Consider the following 17,237-nt stretch of genomic DNA (forward strand, 5'->3'; position numbering starts at 1 on the left):
AATATTTGCATCCATCTTCTACTCTTTGCTGATTAGTATTTAAATACAGCTTGGAGAGTAAAGTGTTGAAAATTAGATCAATTAAATGTTAATGACACATTGCTGAATGCCTTTAATTAACTATTTCCACAGTCAATGGTGGCTCCCCTAGGACTAAACTGGTTTAAATGGTTTCCTAACCAAATCGAGGGAAAAAAGTGAAATAGTTGCCCCTTTGAGTGTCATTGTTTGCTCCTTTACAATGGAGGTAGTGTTTTCAGTTTATTTAATTCTGTCTTTTCGTCATTGGTACACCATGCTAGTTTGGTTACAGAATGGGATCTGGTAATCAAAGTAATTTTATCAAAATATTGACTGAGCCAGCCACAGGTCTAAGCAATAATATACTAAAGAGTAGACCCACCCTCAGTACTTGTGTGAAATCTAGGAAGCAGTCATTCTGGATATTTAGGTATTTCAGAAGAAACAGGCCAGTCAGTTTTTAAAGTCATTAATGTTGTGCTTGTCTTCTTGCTAGGTAATGCAATAAAGGAATATTGGAATATAACTGCATATTTATCTGAAGCAGAAATTTGTGAAAAATCCCCAAAAAATGTTATTTTAGAGCACCTGAAGCAGGGTATAGCAGTTTGTGCCCATATCCTGTGTCCTTGCCTCTGGTTTTATTCCATTCAGACTTTATGTTCTTTGCAGCCTACGCCAGTGTATTTTCCTTCAATATAATGGTAGAAAAAATAATTCCAGATGGACATTAATAAATTGATGATTTTCCTGCTGTATGACTAGTATTCCCAGGATAGGATTTGGTTCCATGTGACACTGAATTGGGTTAAGCTTATTTCAGTGTTGAGTTCAATGCCTAGACCTGTGACTGATCTTAATTTAATTTTCTACCAATTCCTAGGACAAATTTAAAGATGCACTGTTGCCATGATCTGTTTTTTTTTATAATTTTTATTTATGTTCCTACTTCAGTTTAGAAGGACATGATCAATTTTGCTGAGAAGGTCAAAAAGTGTAACTGTGGAAAACTTCCTGGGACCGATCCTAAATTGCTTGTTTGTTTGTGGCAAATAGGTTTGTTTAGTGGGTTGAAGTATTTATTTAGATCCATGTTTATAGTTTGTGCTGTGAATGATTTGGCACATTGAGTAGTGTTGATTCTTTTTGGCATTGCTTCCAAAGCTGCAGTGATGGATTTGGATCTCCCATAACACTAGATTAAAATGAGCAAATGCATTAGAAATGAGTTGTTTGCAGTTCTATACTACAGAGTTATCCTGTGACGGTGTTCAATAAACTGGTTTAAGAATAAATGGAAGGAATGAGTTATTTATATTAATGGCATGTCTGATATTGCACTTTAAAATCAAAGGGTGCGAATATGTCAATGGTGACTTCAATCCTCCATTCCAGAGGTTGACTAATCCTTTGACTGCTCTTTTTCCTTCTTTGTCACCTCTGCTACAACCAGGTATTCCACCTGTATTTTTGCTGGCCTTGGACCAAAGCAGTAGAGCCACTTCCCATCCCATGTAGCATTTCCTGCCCACAACTTTCTGATGTTGAATTGTACTCTTAGCCTGGTTCTCTACCACTTGGGCCTTCAACTTAACAGACAATATGTACTTGAGCATGTGTGTCCCTGGCAAAGCTGGTCATTAGACTCTTTCAGCTCCATGATCTGTCATGTCTTTTCCCTAGGCTGTTCAATCTCCGTATTAGCTTAAAGGTATTCCTCACAAAGCGACTGGTTTCAAACATTGTGGCAACAATAACCATGAATGAGTTACCTGTTCCATCCATCCGCTGCTGTTGGAGATTTCACACAACTTGAGAGGCTGTCAGGTCATGCTTTGTATGTATGGGGAGCTGGCTTTGGTATAATCTACCTTGGCCATCTGAAAGCTTTTTCAACACTGTTTTGTATACTTGTCATTACCCAACAGTGAACTTACATGCACTAACTCCTGCTCATCTATGCCTGTTTTCTAATAACTGGGTTTGGGAAATAGATATTAAATAGGTTATGCATACATACCAACATAAACAATACAGGCTGCTAAGCTGTTTGATTTCCAAAAGCCATAATCAATAAAATAACTTAAAGAGGACATTGAGTAGAAACATTGTATTGGCTGATCGCAGTGGGCAGAAAAAAATTCCTAGAGGTGCTTCTTGGCACACTGTGCTAGAATGAGTCTGTGGCTTAAGTAAAAGAGCTCCAAGAGAAACCCCCACATGGAGATTTTTCATAATGGCATCCAGTTATGCCATTATTCTCATTTCCAGGGTTTCTTGATACATTTGTTCTAACGTTGTGCTTGCTTTGCGCTTAGGCTCATTCCCCAGGAAGAATAGAAAATGTCCAGCACCTTGGTGCACATCAAAAGACTGGAGTTGCCTTAGCAAGTACAGTGATCTTCCTGACAAGATTCTCTCCCCCATCATTGAGATATTTACTGCATTTATACATTCTACTCATGTTACACCTACTCCATGTAAGAAATTAACTCATGATGAACAGATGAGTGTTACTTTTATATCGTACCTTCTTTAATCCCTTCACTACCATAAAGTTACACAGCATTTATTTATACAGCACATTTTCATACAACATAGCTTGAAGTGCTTTTGCTAAACAGCAATTTTTAAAAATGTATATATTTTAATGTTTTTCTTCTGGTTTCAGCAATGTGTATTTACATGACATTTGGCCTTTTGTGAAACCAAAGATTTGATTGAAATGTGAACTTTTAATTTTCTTTTTTGCAAAGCAAAATGTGGAACTTTTAAAATAAAGGCCAATTGAATCCATCTCTTCTTTATACTGTACTCTGTGTATGTGTTTGTTTGTATATATTTATATATATATATATATATAATTATATATAGTGCACAATTATTGGCACGCTGGTAAGATGTGTTCTTAGGCTTGTAATTTTATTTCTCAAAAAAATATAGGCTAACAACACAAAAAAGAGAAAAATCCAACCTTTAATTGAAGTACATTTATTCATTAGGGAAAAAAATCCCACATTAAGAAATTTTTTACATGAAATCATGAGTGCCACAATTATTGGCACCCCTAACAATTCCTGTAAAATAAATGTAATTGAAGCATTTTTGTAATTTCTAGTTTAGTTTTTAAAGTTGATCAGAGTAAATTTGACCTTTTAATTAGTAATGAATGACTTCCTTTGTCCCTGCGGTACTAATATGACTTGACACAGCGTCCTATTGCTGTTAGCCACTCTTCAACATAGAAAAGACAAGAGAACATGCTGTTCAAGTAAGGCAGATGTGTGTCAACCTTCATAAGTCAGGTAATGGCTACAAGAAAATAGCTACTCGCCTAAACCTGCCTGTATCTACAGTCAGAGGAATAATAAAGAAGTGTAAAACAACGGGAACAGTGACAAACAAGGCTGGACGAGACCCAAGTTTATCTTGCCTCCAAGCACAGTGGGGAGGATAGTAAGAGAAGTGAAAACCTCTCCAAAGCTCACTGTTAGAGAACTGTACCAAAGAGTGGTATCTTGTGGTCACAAAGTCTCCATGACAGCAATAAGATGCTATCTCCATGCCAACAAGCTGTTTGGGAGACATGCAAGGAAAAAGCCTTTTCTCACCTACAATCACAAACGTAAATGTCGAGTTTGCTAAGCAGTACTGGGGCTTCAACTGGGACTGTGTGCTTTGGTCAGATGAGATTAAAATTGAGGTTTTTGGCAACAAACATTCTAAGTAGGTCTGGCGCGAATCCAAGAATTAGTATGCAGAAAAGCACCTCATGCCCACTGTAAGTATGGTGGAGGATATGTGGTGCTGTGGGGCTGTTTCTCTTCTAAAGGCCCTGGGAACCTTGTTAGGGTGTATGGCAGCATGTACTCCTTGAAATACCAGGACAATTTAAATCAAAATCTGGTGACCTCTGCCAGAAAGCTGAAGATGGGTCGTCATTGGGTTTACCAGCAGGATAATGACACTAAACATATGGTCAAATCTACACAAAGATGGCTCGGCAGACACAAAATCAAGCTCCATTCATGGCCATCTCAGTCCCCAGACCTCAACCCCATTGAAAACCTGTGGGGTGAGTTGAAGAGGAGAGGACCAGGACTCTGGAAGATCTAGAAAGACTGTGCAAAGAGGAATAGTCAAATATCCTTGTCTCTGTATTCTCCAACCTTGTGAAACATTATAGGAGAAGATTAAGTCCTGTCTTGTTGGCAAATGGGGGGTTGCACGAAATATTAACAGCAGGGGTGCCAATAATTGTGGCACACATGATTTCATGTAAAAATCTTATTTCTTAATGTAGGATTTATTTCCCATTGAATAAATGTACTTCAATTAAAGGTTTGATTTTTCTCTTTTTTGTGTTGTGAGCCTATATATTTTTTTTTTATTAGAAGCCTAAGAACACATTTTAACCAGGGCTGCCAATAATTGTGGAGAGTTGTGTGTGTGTGTGTGTGTATATATATATATATATATATATATATATATATATATATATATACACACACTGTATATGTATGTTGTGACAGGGGCCGCTCTCGTCCTCTTGAACTCTCGGACAATACGTCAGACAGCCACCCTTCCACCCAGCTCAGCTCGTCGTCTGAGGATTTCCCACAATCCTTTATAGTCCTTGACTTGTCAGATAAAAATCCTTCTTCTTCAACCCGGAAGCACATCATTCCTCTTGTCCATGTGAGTCAGACGTACTTCCGGGGTGTAGGGCAAATAATTGCTGTTCCTCCCTGCAGCGCCTTCTAGCGGCACCCGTGGTATCCAGCAGGGCTGTAGAGGAAAACTCCAATGTCCATAATTCTGTTCTGGCATTTGGGGCACCTTCATGCTGCAGGGAGGGCTCCAGTTGGCGGCGTGGGGGTATTGGCCAGGTTGAACAGCTGGCCATATATCACAATATATATGTGTGTATATGTATATATATATATATGTGTATATGTCTATGTATATATATATATGTGTATGTGTATATATATGTATATATGTGTTTATATATATATATGTACAGTATATATGTGTGTGTATATATATTGTGGTTTAGGAAAGATGATATAAAAGCACATCCTCCACTATCATATCCGTGTTATTCAGTTTAAAATTGCAGGGTATCTGTGTTAAATGGCCAAAACAATGTGGACACCCCCTCCAGAGTGTTGTGTTTAGGTGTTTTTGCTGCATCCATTGTTGATAGATGCATGATACCAAGTTCATGGCAATGCAATCTTCGTTGACAAAGAATGGAAGAGCTCGGTAACTTTAAACATGGTACTGTCATAGAATACCTACCGCATTTGCCGCAGATGAGTACATAAAATTTCTGACTTGGTCAACTGTAAGTGTGATTATTGTGAAGTGGACGAATCCAGGAGCAACAGCAGCTCAGCCATACAGTAGTAAACCACACAAACTCACAGTGGGACCGACGAGTGCTGAAACGAAAAGCATGTCAAAATTGCTTGTTTGCTGTTGCATCTCTCACAACGGAAATTTCAACTTGCCTTTTTGCACTTAACCATGCATTCTGAGGTTAACGAAATCCTAAGCCTAAGATCACTATGTGCAATGTCAAGTATCGACTAGAGTGGTGTATGGCATGCCACCATTGAACTCTGGAGCAGTGGAAACGTTTCCTGGAGTGATGAATTGCACTTCACTCTCTGGCAGTCTGATGGATGAATCTGGGTTTGGCAAATACCAGAAGAACACTACCTTCTAGTTTGCATAATGCCTACTGTAAAGTACAGTGGAGGGATATATTATCATGGACCATGACTTAGTATAGCTGGTTTATAATGTCCCATGTGTACAGTCTTGTCTGCAAGTGGACAGCTGCTTTAAGCAAAGATACTAGCTTGGCATAAACTGACCAAACAGTTAAGCTACTCCTGTGCCAATAAGCAAAGTAGATGCCAACTCACCACACTGCTACTATTGGAAAATTTCTTTTCTTTAGCTCCTAAGCCCTGTGGGTATATGGCAACCACCCACAGCAGGTGCTCTTATCACTTTACCTTGGATATATTATTGTAAAGATTCCTGTGTTTTATTTTTTTGATTTACCTATGCTATAGTTACTGTTACTGCTGTGGGTTGGCGCCCTGCCCGGGATTGGTTCCTGCCTTGCGCACTGTGTTGGCTGGGATTGGCTCCAGCAGACCCCCGTGACTTTGTGTTCGGATTCAATGGATTGGAAAATGGATGGATGGATAGTTACTGTTAACTGTATCATTTATATGAGTATTGGGTAACTGCTTTATAGCACCCCACATGTTTAGCCTTACCTGCATGTGGATATCTGCCTTAAGCAAAGAGACTTACTAGCTCTGCATAAGCAGACCAAACGGTTCTCTTCAGACCTTAGCTGCACCCCTGCCAAATGCCAAAACATTTTCCTCTCGCCTTGCTGCTTTATATTGGAGATTTCTCTTCTCAGTTGCTAATCCCTTTGAGGATATGGCAATCACTCACATGAGGTGCTCATAACAATATACCTTGACCAACTCAAATGGTATAAAATTAATATAAAGCAACATTAATATTAATAATAAGTAGGAAATGTAATTGAAGAAATTTTAAAGGTTAAGAAATGTATTTGAAAAAGTCGTATTAAAATTAGTTTTGTAGAAAATTAAGGTGATTGAAGAGGAGTCTTTTAAAGTCTGGGTGCCGGGGTCCTTGTCAATTTCTTTGGGCTCTTCTCCTTCCCATCTCTCCTTGCTTTTCTCTCTCCTGCTCTGCCTGCTTGCCTTCCTTTCTTCCTACCACGCATACACCCAAACCTAAAGGCCTAACTTCACTTTGAATTAACAGTTATTACAAGAATAATAAATCAGTGTTTACCTTTCTCAGAATTTTTGTCCCTTCCAATCCTAATTGCACCAAGTCTAATAAATTAATTAATTAAATTATCTGTTTAAGAGTCAAAAAGAGTGATCTATAAGGTACAAGGTAGTAAAGATACCATAATTTAAATTCAATCTAAAGCCGTTGTTTAAAACTATACTCAGAGTGTGTTTAACATGGGATTAAAGAGTCCAGAGTTAAAGGAGAATCAATTAAAAAAAAGTCAAAAGTGCAGGTTTTGTATCTGCTATCAGTTTACTCAGTGTAGGTGCACACAGTTCACATTCCGAGTTATTTTTCCAGTCTTCTTTTTTATTTTACATATTGTTTAAAAGACAGGTCTATATTGTGAATTCTAAACATTAAAATGGTATAGAGCTGTTTTTCAGTGTTGGGACAAAGCCTTTTGATTTCAGTGAAGGGTAATGTTTATGCTACGATATACAAAGACAGCTTAGATAATTGTGCACTTCCAACTTTGTGGCAGCAGTTTGGGAAAAGCCCTGTTCTATTTAAGCTTGATGGAACTCCTGTTCTCAAAGCTAGTTCCATAAAGATACAGTTTGAGTGACCTTAACCGAGTCCTGACTGCAACCGTATAGAACAACTTTGGGATGAAATGCAACGCTATTTGCGAGCAAGGTCTTCTCATGCATTACCAAACCTCAAAAATGCTGTTTTAGTTAAATGGGCACAAATTCCTACAGACACACTCCAAAATCTTGTGGAAAGCCATCCCAGAAGATGTGGACAACTCCATATTAATGCCCATGGTTTTGGAATGACATGTCCAACAAACTCTTATTAGTGTGACACTTAGGTATCCACAAACATTTGGTCACATACTGTAATGTATCTTGGCAGCATCAGTCTGGAAGCCCAATCTACTGTCAGTCTCTTCCAGAGCATACTAACCCCACACAAACACACACTTTGTAAACTCCATACAGACGGCAACCAGGCTGGAGTTAGAAATGGCCATTTTGGAGGAATTACACAGTAGGAACAACTGATAATTTAGCAAACAAGTATCATAAAATCACTTGTAATGTTGCTGTACTGTAGGTGCACATTTATGTTTTCACATTTTCATAGATGTTCTACGAGTTTCCAAAATGTATGGGATAATTTGTTACCACTCCAGGAGAACATGTTAAATGTGGAAAATAGGCTTCACCGATCAGCTCTGAAAACCTGAGTTTTCTAGCTTTAAAAATAATATTCTTTCTTCAGGTGCAAGTCCAATGCAAGACAGCCAATGCATTTTTTTAAAGTTATGTCTGTACGTCTTAATGTCTTGTTGTAGAATTAAATAGAAGTGCAAATGGGATCAGGATAAAATGGGTCATCACTGAACAGGCACAATTCACACACACAGGCTCAGATATTCAAGGACTCAGCATGTCTTTGACGTGGAGTATGAATCCACACATCAATTCTCACACAATGTGTCACCTAAACTGTAGTAATTCTAAAACACCTTTGATGATAGCTAAGGATACACAAACTGTAAGAGCCCCTGGCAAACCACTTACATTTTTGTGTTTTTGCTTGCTATTTGCATGCAGTTTCACGGATGAACTTCCAGCAAGCCAAGTATTAAATGGACTAACTTCCACACAGTTAACACACATGCCTCTCTGCACTGACAGATGTATTGTTTTCTAATATATGATTGTTACAATTGTGCCCGTAAACTTCAAGAACACCAACTTTCCAGCCTGATACAAGGCAGGAATTAATCTTACCATTCCACCACTGGCCAATTAATTCCATACGCCAATGGCCTCTGTTTCCATAATATATTTTGCCTACCTTCCAGTTCTTTTGCTCAGGAACTCCTTTAGGTATTCTGCACTTTTCTCTTGCCAGTGTTAGAACCAATAGCGACCTCCAGTTGCCCAGCCATTTTCTCAGTCTGCTTATTTCATTTAGGATGAAGGGGAGAGTAGGGTCTATAATAGCATCACAAAATGGATGGAAGAAGCCAACCCTGGACAGACAACCAGTCCATCACAGGACACATCTCATATGTCATATTGCCACCATAATAATCATTACCTATACATACTGTACAGTATATAATATTAATGATATATATAAATCTTCAGTTAACTAAACACTGTTAAGTGTAAAATAATACAAATTTTAAATAACAATGGTAATATGTGGCTCACATTTCAGAAGGTGATGTAGAGATCTGAACAGCTAATAACAACTCCATGTCCTACTATACTGGTGGCCAACCTCCAAGATCGGATTTCTGCCTTATCTGTGAATGAACGTACTTTACTAAGTAACACTTTTTCAATGTTATTTATGAGTCAATAAGTCAGGTTCTTGTCCTTATCAAGTTGTTATGTAAGACATCAGGACCACACAACTTTTGCTAAAATAAATAAAACCCTTTGACTTTAGGGAGCTGGCTGAGACAGCCTCACATATGCATGTTTCCTCAGTATATATATTTGTCCCTGTTGCTCTCTGTACCTTATTAAAGTATCTATATGAATTGCTAATGTCACATGTATAACTTTCAAAATTTTTTTTACATCTTACCTATAGAGTGTGTCATACATGTGCGAATAGGAGGACGTTGTATGGACCAAGCAAAGGTAATTCCACGCCAGGCCAGGGAGTGGCAAGGTGCACTAAACCTTCTCCTGTTATCTGCAGACCAGCCGCAGGAAAACCTGTCTGATTCAGAGCAGATGACATCCCTTCCATTTCTGGCACCCAGAAGAACATCACTTCCGGTGCCGGCGCCCAGAAGAATACAACTTCCGGTACACAATCTGACATCAGAAGAACATCACTTCTGGTTCCCTTATGTTACTTCCGCCCTGATCCTTTAAAGCCGCCATCTTCAAGTAGATATTGCTGCAGACCGGAGTAAAATGGGCGTGAATATAATTTTCGACTTCAGCCAATCATATATTAAATTTGTGTATGTCAGGCACTGATCAGCCAATTGGAAATTTAATCGTTGTGGTCAATCACCTTTTTATTTAACAAATTTCCAATCGGTGTTATTTGTCATTCATGTCCCACTTTAGCCAATTGCCTTATGGATACATAAAAAAAAGGTGGGAGTATTTTCTAAAGTTGAACATGTAAGATAATTTCTAAATGTGGATGGTCAAGATAAAGTGACTGTAAGAGACAGAGTGTATACAGTATTTGTAAAATACATCTGCGATGATAGTCTACTAGTGCCAATATCTTACACTAAAGCACTCTGTTGAGTGCATTAAGACTACAGTGTATTTTTACCACCGTCATTTACGATTAGCAGTTTTGAAAAAATAATGATAATAAAAGTTTGGATATGAGATATTTATCATTACTAAACAACATCTGAAGAATGAACAAATGAACATATAAATACAAATTTGTGTCCGCCTAATTTTAATGGATTGACGTAGACTTAAGTGTGGGCTCTACTTAATTGAGTCAGTCAGATTAAAACAAATGTTTGACTGTTGTTGTTTACTCGAATGTCCAAATGAAATAGTCGCTTATGTCTAACTGGTCACCTTAAAGATGGGCTATAAACGTATTACAATTTTAAACGTTGAATAAACTGTCAGAGTTAAATCTTTACTTCTATAATACACAACCCTAAAATGTGTTTTATTACTTTCATTACTATTTATCAATGTTTATTTATTTATGTATTCCTAATATTCCATTGTAGCCCCTTCTGCCTGCAGATCAGCCTCTGTTCTTTGTTTGCTGATATGTGTCAAATATTCTGTTCTCTTCATGTCCATTCTCAACATACCTATAGCTCTACAGAGTTTCTTGCCTGTGGATCTCATATGTTTGTTTTTGTTTTTTATTTTTTATTTGTTTAGCTGTATTATGATTACAGATTATTACAAATCACATACTTGACACTCTCACGTTCATGTATCAGGGAATAGACAACGTTAAGAAAGCTGGCAATAAAATTGTGACTTTAAAGAATCCTTTGGCTATCTCTACGTGTTATCAATGTTGAATTTAAGAAACACATGTATCATTGTGCTAATAGTCACATTTCAATTATTATTTTTATAATGAAGTTTACTATGTTAAACGATCTGTGAAGAGCAAATATATTGCCTTAAAAAGAGTAACCATTTTGCAGTTTTAGTAACTGTGCACCTGTTAATCAGGTTATTCAATTATTTGACTTAATTAGATCTTTATTACTTTTGGGATTTTAAATACCTCTTTAAGATCATCAAATAAATGTTTATTATAATAAATATTACTTATGCAAAAGTTACATTTAGAGATTAAAACATGACAGATGTTTGTTCGTATTTCATTTAGCCTCCATTTGACTCCGTCATGTCCTAGTGGTATGCTAAACATATTGGCCTGTCTTTAGTGTCTCTGAGATTGGAGGAGGCCAGGAGTCCAACTGTCCTGCAGGCACTGATGTGCTTCAGCGTCACGACTGTTAACAAGATAGATTTTTCAGCTAGGCATCATCCTATATGACTATCCAAGCAAATATCATATTAATAGCATTCAGAGTCTGTATACTCCAGTAGAATTTACCCCTATGGCCCTGACATAACAACCTGTACAGCTGTAAACGACTCCACTTTACTGGTCATTTAACCGCACACTACATAGAGGTTGTCAAGTCATAGCCATTAAATAATTCAGTCTGAATAGCTGAGAATTTATTTTGGCAATGATATTTCTGGTAAGGCATTTTTTTCTTGTTTGTCATAGGTTTATACTGAAAGACTGGTTTACATCAATGTAGTTTTCTATAGGATATATATATATATACTGCTCAAAAAAATTAAAGGAACTCTTTTGAATGAGAGTATAGTTTCAAGTTAATGACACTTGTGGGGTATTGATCTGCTCAGTTAAGTAACAGAGGGGCTTGTTCATCAGTTTCAGCTGCATTGGTGCACTAGAGGGGGGGCAACAATGAGACGACCCCCAAATGAGGAATGAATGTTGAAACAGGTGGTGGGAGGCCACAGACATTTTTCCCTCCTCATCAGTTTTGTCACTTCTTTTGCATTTGGCTGTGGTCAGTGTCACTACTGCTAGCATGAGGTGGGTGATACCTGGACCCTACAGAGGTGGCACAGGTAGTCCAACTTCTCCAGGATGGCACATCAATACATGCCATTGCCCGAAGGCTTGCTGTGTCTCCCAGCACAGTCTCAAGAGCATGGAGGAGATTCCAAGAGACAGACAGGCAGTTACCCAAGGAGAGCTGGACAGGGCCCCTCATAGAAGGTCCTTAACCCATCAGGAGGACCCACTGGTATCTACTCCTTTGGGCAAGGAGAAACAGGATGGGCACTGCCAGAGCCTACAAAATGACCTCCAGCAGGGAGGCCAGTGGTGTGAATGTCTCTCACCACTGAATCAGAAACAAACTTCATGAGGGTGGCCTGAGGGCCCAATGTCCTCTAGTGGGCACTATGGAGCTCGATTAGCATTTACCATTGAGTACCAGAATTGGCAGGTCTGCCACTGGCATCCTGTGCTTTTCACAGGTGAGAGCAGGTTCACCCTGAGCACATGTGACAGATGTGAACGGGCCTGGAGAATGTTATGCTGCCTGTGACATCATTCAGCATGACTGGTTTGGTGGTGGGTCAGTGATAGTATATCTGGGGAGGTATATCCATGGAGGGATGCACAGACCTCTACAGGCCAGACAACGGCACCTTGACTGCTGTTAAGTATTGGGATGAAATCCTTGGACCCACTGTCAGACCCTATGCTGGTTCCTCCTCGTGCACGACAATGCTTGAGCTCATGTGGCGAGAGGATGAAGGAATGGATACCATTGACTCTCCCCCTTCCCCCACAACACCCGCCAAATTTGCCTGAACTCAATCCAATAGAACACCCTGGGGTGGGACATAATGTTTGGGTCAATCCGACGCCTCAGCCTGTCCAGGAGCTCAGTGATGCCCGGGTCCAGATCTGGGAGGAGATCCCCCAGGACCCCATCTGTCATCTCATTAGGACGTTGTCATGCATATGTGGGCTGGCATACAAACTACTGAGTACAATCTGGAGTTGCTGCAATGACATTTTGGCAAAACGGACTTGCCTTCCTGCCTGCTGCATCATTTTTTCCCTTTGATTTTTGGGTTGTCTTTGAATTCAGCCCCCTCTCTTCAGGTTGATAATTTTTATTTCCATCCTTTCGTTCCTAACATATTACCATATCAGTCCATATCAGTATAAATATCCAGTATGATTTTTTTCCCATTGAGATCTCATGTGTTTTCAAAGTGTTCCTTTTTTTGAGCAGTTTATATATATATATATATATATATATTGTCACATGCGGCTGGGGGTGGAGCTCAGCCGGGACGCCCAAGGGGACTGGAGGAGGGCTGGTGCTTCCTCCCGACCACGAGGGGTTGACCGCCCTGGTTTTGTTGGTGGCCTCAGGTAGGGGGCTTGGAATCCCAACCCTGTAGGGGCCTGTGGCCACCGCCAGGCGGCGCCCTGATGCCTGAAGAACCCTGGAGCTCAGCACTTCCGCCACACCCGGAAGTGCTAGAGGGAAGAAGAATGGGGACACCCGGAGGGCTTCCGGGTGTGTAGCCGGCAGTTCCACCACATGGGGGCGTGTCCATGGAGGAGTGCCGGGAAGCAGCTGGAGCCCATCTGGGTTGGTATAAAAGGGGCAGAAGGAAGGCTTAAAGGACTGTGTGAGAGGCCCGGACTTTTGGGGAATCAGTGCTAGAGGCACTGGGTTGTGCACTGGACTTGTAAATATTGTATATAGTTGTGGTGAATAAATGGGTGTGTTGGGTGAACAAACGTTGTCCGCCTGTCTGTGTCTGGGTCCCATTCCACTATATATATATATATATATATATATATATATATATATATATATATATATATATATATATATATATATACACATAATTAGGATAACAAGGTTCTAGCTGTGAGTTATGGTTTTAGAATACTGAACTTCAAAAGTTTTGACTCTCCATTTATCAAGATTATACAACTTGTTTCCTTTAATTTTGTTCCTATATATACAAGCCTCATTTTCAGTTAAAGACAATGCAAATTTTATTGAAAATGTGACTCCTAAATAAAGATACAGTAAGTAAGAACCTTATTGTTGTAAGTGAACAGCAAAGTCTTGATCAGGGTGCTCAGTTTCCAAGCTGTTTTCTCCTGTGGGATTACTGGCAAGTCCAGTGTGCCATTTGTAGACGATGTTGATACAAGAGGAGGCTCTGCTCAAATCTATCAATTCTAGTTGTGTTAATACATGAGTTGATTGGGCCAGCAAAAATTAAAACACTCAGTATTGTCACTACGAAAAACAAAATTTTATTAATAATTATTCAGTATAAATTGTACAACCATTTCAAGAAATATTTACAATTAACAATAAAATTTATTTTCTTCTTGCATTCTAACAAACAGACTGATCAGGGAATACTGAAGCACGCCCACTTCTATATATTATACTGTATATAAATAATATGTAATGGGGATAGACATGTTTGCTTGTAATGTTTAAAAAAGTAATAAAACTGCACAATGCAATTATAAAAATTAAAGAAAAAATGCAGATGGCATGAATTGGCTAAAACAGATACACAGACAATTTCAACTATGCAGACCTTAATCAACAATCTTTAACAATAACAGAAAGTGTCCTTTATTATTTACATCAATAGTTAAATCAAATATACACAACTCTATTATGCACAATCAGTTTAACACTCAGAAATAAAAAAGGCCAAAGACAATTAAAGCAAGTGACACGTTTATTAGAGGAGTGGCTGAGATGGAATCCCAAGTTGAAATGCCTCAGTGATGCTGTCTGTCCTTGTACTCCAACAGTTAAAGCACAAGTTTATCAAACTCTTCATTCACTTTAAAAAAAAAGATTTACTTTTACCAATACTAAAAGTGTATTACTGCGCATTGTAAATTTCACTTTAAACAAATATTTACATTTATATGTATTTAGTTTATATTCTTGTCTAAATTCACTACAAGTAAAATGGTTTTCGGATTAACAGAATAGTGGTGCTGAAAATACAAAGAAAGGACTGTCTGCTCCCCAACACCACATGACGTACCACTCACCGTCTGCTGGTCCATCAATGAACAGAACTTCTGCTTCTTACTCACAGAGACACTTTCTGTACTCATTAGAAATTCGCTGAAGCCAAATGAGCCTCTGGCATCAGCAAATCCAGAATGACATGAACTCTGTTGATCCTTTCAAAAGTGCCTACAGCTCTTGACAGCACTTCATCCAGGTAGTAGAAGCCATGTGTCAGCTCCTCATCTTCTACTGTTTATAGGTCATTACCCATTGACCTTTAGGATCTTCATCATTTTTAAACCATTTGGATGACACCTTTTCAGATACAACAGACTGCTGGATAAGCAAATACAAGAGTTTGGTGCTATAAAGTCATTATAGCTCTTTGCTACAGATTTCAATAACAAAGTTTTACTTGTTATCTGAACTAAGTTACCAGCAAGTGATCATCTGTTCCATGGTCCTTTATGATGAACTCCAACAGTTTTTCATGTTGAGTCCTCCTGGAGGCCCTGCTGATCTCTGCAGCCACAAAAACCTGAGCCCCTTGTTCTCAAGTCATACTGCAGCCACACAGCCACTGTGGACACACACAAATAAATACATCAAATTGTCATACTGTATGTAGTATTTGTCTTGTGCAAGCTATCTGGTTTTGGTCTGAACACTCTTGTTCATGGTTATCTCAATAGTTTTTTAGAATACATCAATTATTTCAGAGTATTATGAATACACCAATCTGGACACTACCTAAAGTAATATGCAAGTCACAGGCATGTCATCCTAAGATAAAAAGGACAAATACAGTGCTCTCCACTATTATTGGCAGTTGGTGACTCAATCTTCAGTTAACGTGCCCAAGGTGTAGGCGTGATGATGCATTGTTTAAAAGTAGAAATTTACTGTTATTTCCCTTTGATACCTCGATTTTTTTAAGCAGTTTTGCAATCGCAAATAGCCGGCACCGGTGGTCCAGATCTAATTATGCAATTTTCATTACGCTATAACTTATTAAGTTTATTACATTGAAAATCAACCGAAAAATCCCGGACCATCGAGAAGTGTGTGAAATGACGACATGAAGAATCGTCTTCGCGCCGAAATGGAATCGTCCTCGCATAAATCAAAGTCATCCATACGATCTGGATCTGCATAATTACATCTGGACCACCCTGTACTGTGTCCTGACACTTTATTCTACTTTATCATGTCGTGCGGCTGTTATAACATTATAGGTCTTACGTAGATTTTTTTTCCTTTTTTCATTGTACCTACAGTTTACAACAGTCAGTCAGTCATTTTCCAACCCGCTATATCCTATCATAGGGTTAAGGGGGTCTGCTGGAGCCAATCCCAACCAGCACAGGGCGCAAGGCAGGAAACAAAACCCGGGAAGGGCGCTAGCCCACTGCAGCAATTTAATACATTAACATTTTAGTCAGCTAATTTAAATACCAAACACACATATATAAATGCAATCACTTACGTAGCAGAGTGGCGCAGCGGAAGCGTGCTGGGCCCATAACCCAGAGGTCGATGGATCGAAACCATCCTCTGCTAAAGCAATTTATTACATTGTGTTACTCTTACAAAACAACAATACTTGCAGTTTTACATAAAATACAGTACAGTAAACTAAAATGCTAAATTAAATATCACAAAGTGGAAAACAGTCCTCGACGGTAACGGTATATTTGGCTTATTTAATAAAACATATATTAGATATTCTAACACAAAAGTTTAAACGATATATACCCTTATTAAGAACGAAATTTAACGTAGACTGTGACAGTTATTATTAGTATTATTATAGCAAAGCAATAAAAGGTTTTAAGAATTCTTTAAATAATTGGCTTCACACAAAAACATTTAAATGCATTTCGGAAAATATTAAATTTGGTTCATTTATTAAAGACCGGAGAGTATTTTTGATCAATCGTATTTTCATTTTATCTAAGCATTTCATCCAGAAATTTAACTCTGAAAGCCTCCTCCAAACGTTATTGCACTTATAAAAGAATTATCAGTATTCTTTGTTTCCTTAAGCTTATGAAATCTAAGTACCCCCCTGAAAAATATTTTTTTTGCAGAATTTAATATAAGCGATTCCTCCTTTTGAATAAGGTATTATTTCAATGTAATTTAAATTCCGAATATCAAACTACTCATATGTGAATTGTTATTTTATAAGATATGTTTATGGTATTTATATTGTTTTTCTGATTATATTCAGTGAAGTTAAAAACAGTAGCCTGTCTTCGTTTTTCAAATGCACACTAATCTTAAC

The 17,237-nt window shown here is 38.4% G+C and overlaps 1 non-coding gene across 1 annotated transcript; it reads left to right on the top strand.

The window, feature by feature from the left end:
* Positions 1-16,438: 16,438 nt before the first annotated feature.
* Positions 16,439-16,510, top strand: trnam-cau. Its single transcript has one exon. It is a non-coding gene; the product is annotated as a tRNA-Met (tRNA).
* The last annotated feature ends 727 nt before the right edge of the window (positions 16,511-17,237 follow it).

Source organism: Polypterus senegalus, chromosome 1, assembly GCF_016835505.1.
Source record: "Polypterus senegalus isolate Bchr_013 chromosome 1, ASM1683550v1, whole genome shotgun sequence".
Taxonomy (NCBI): domain Eukaryota; kingdom Metazoa; phylum Chordata; class Cladistia; order Polypteriformes; family Polypteridae; genus Polypterus; species Polypterus senegalus.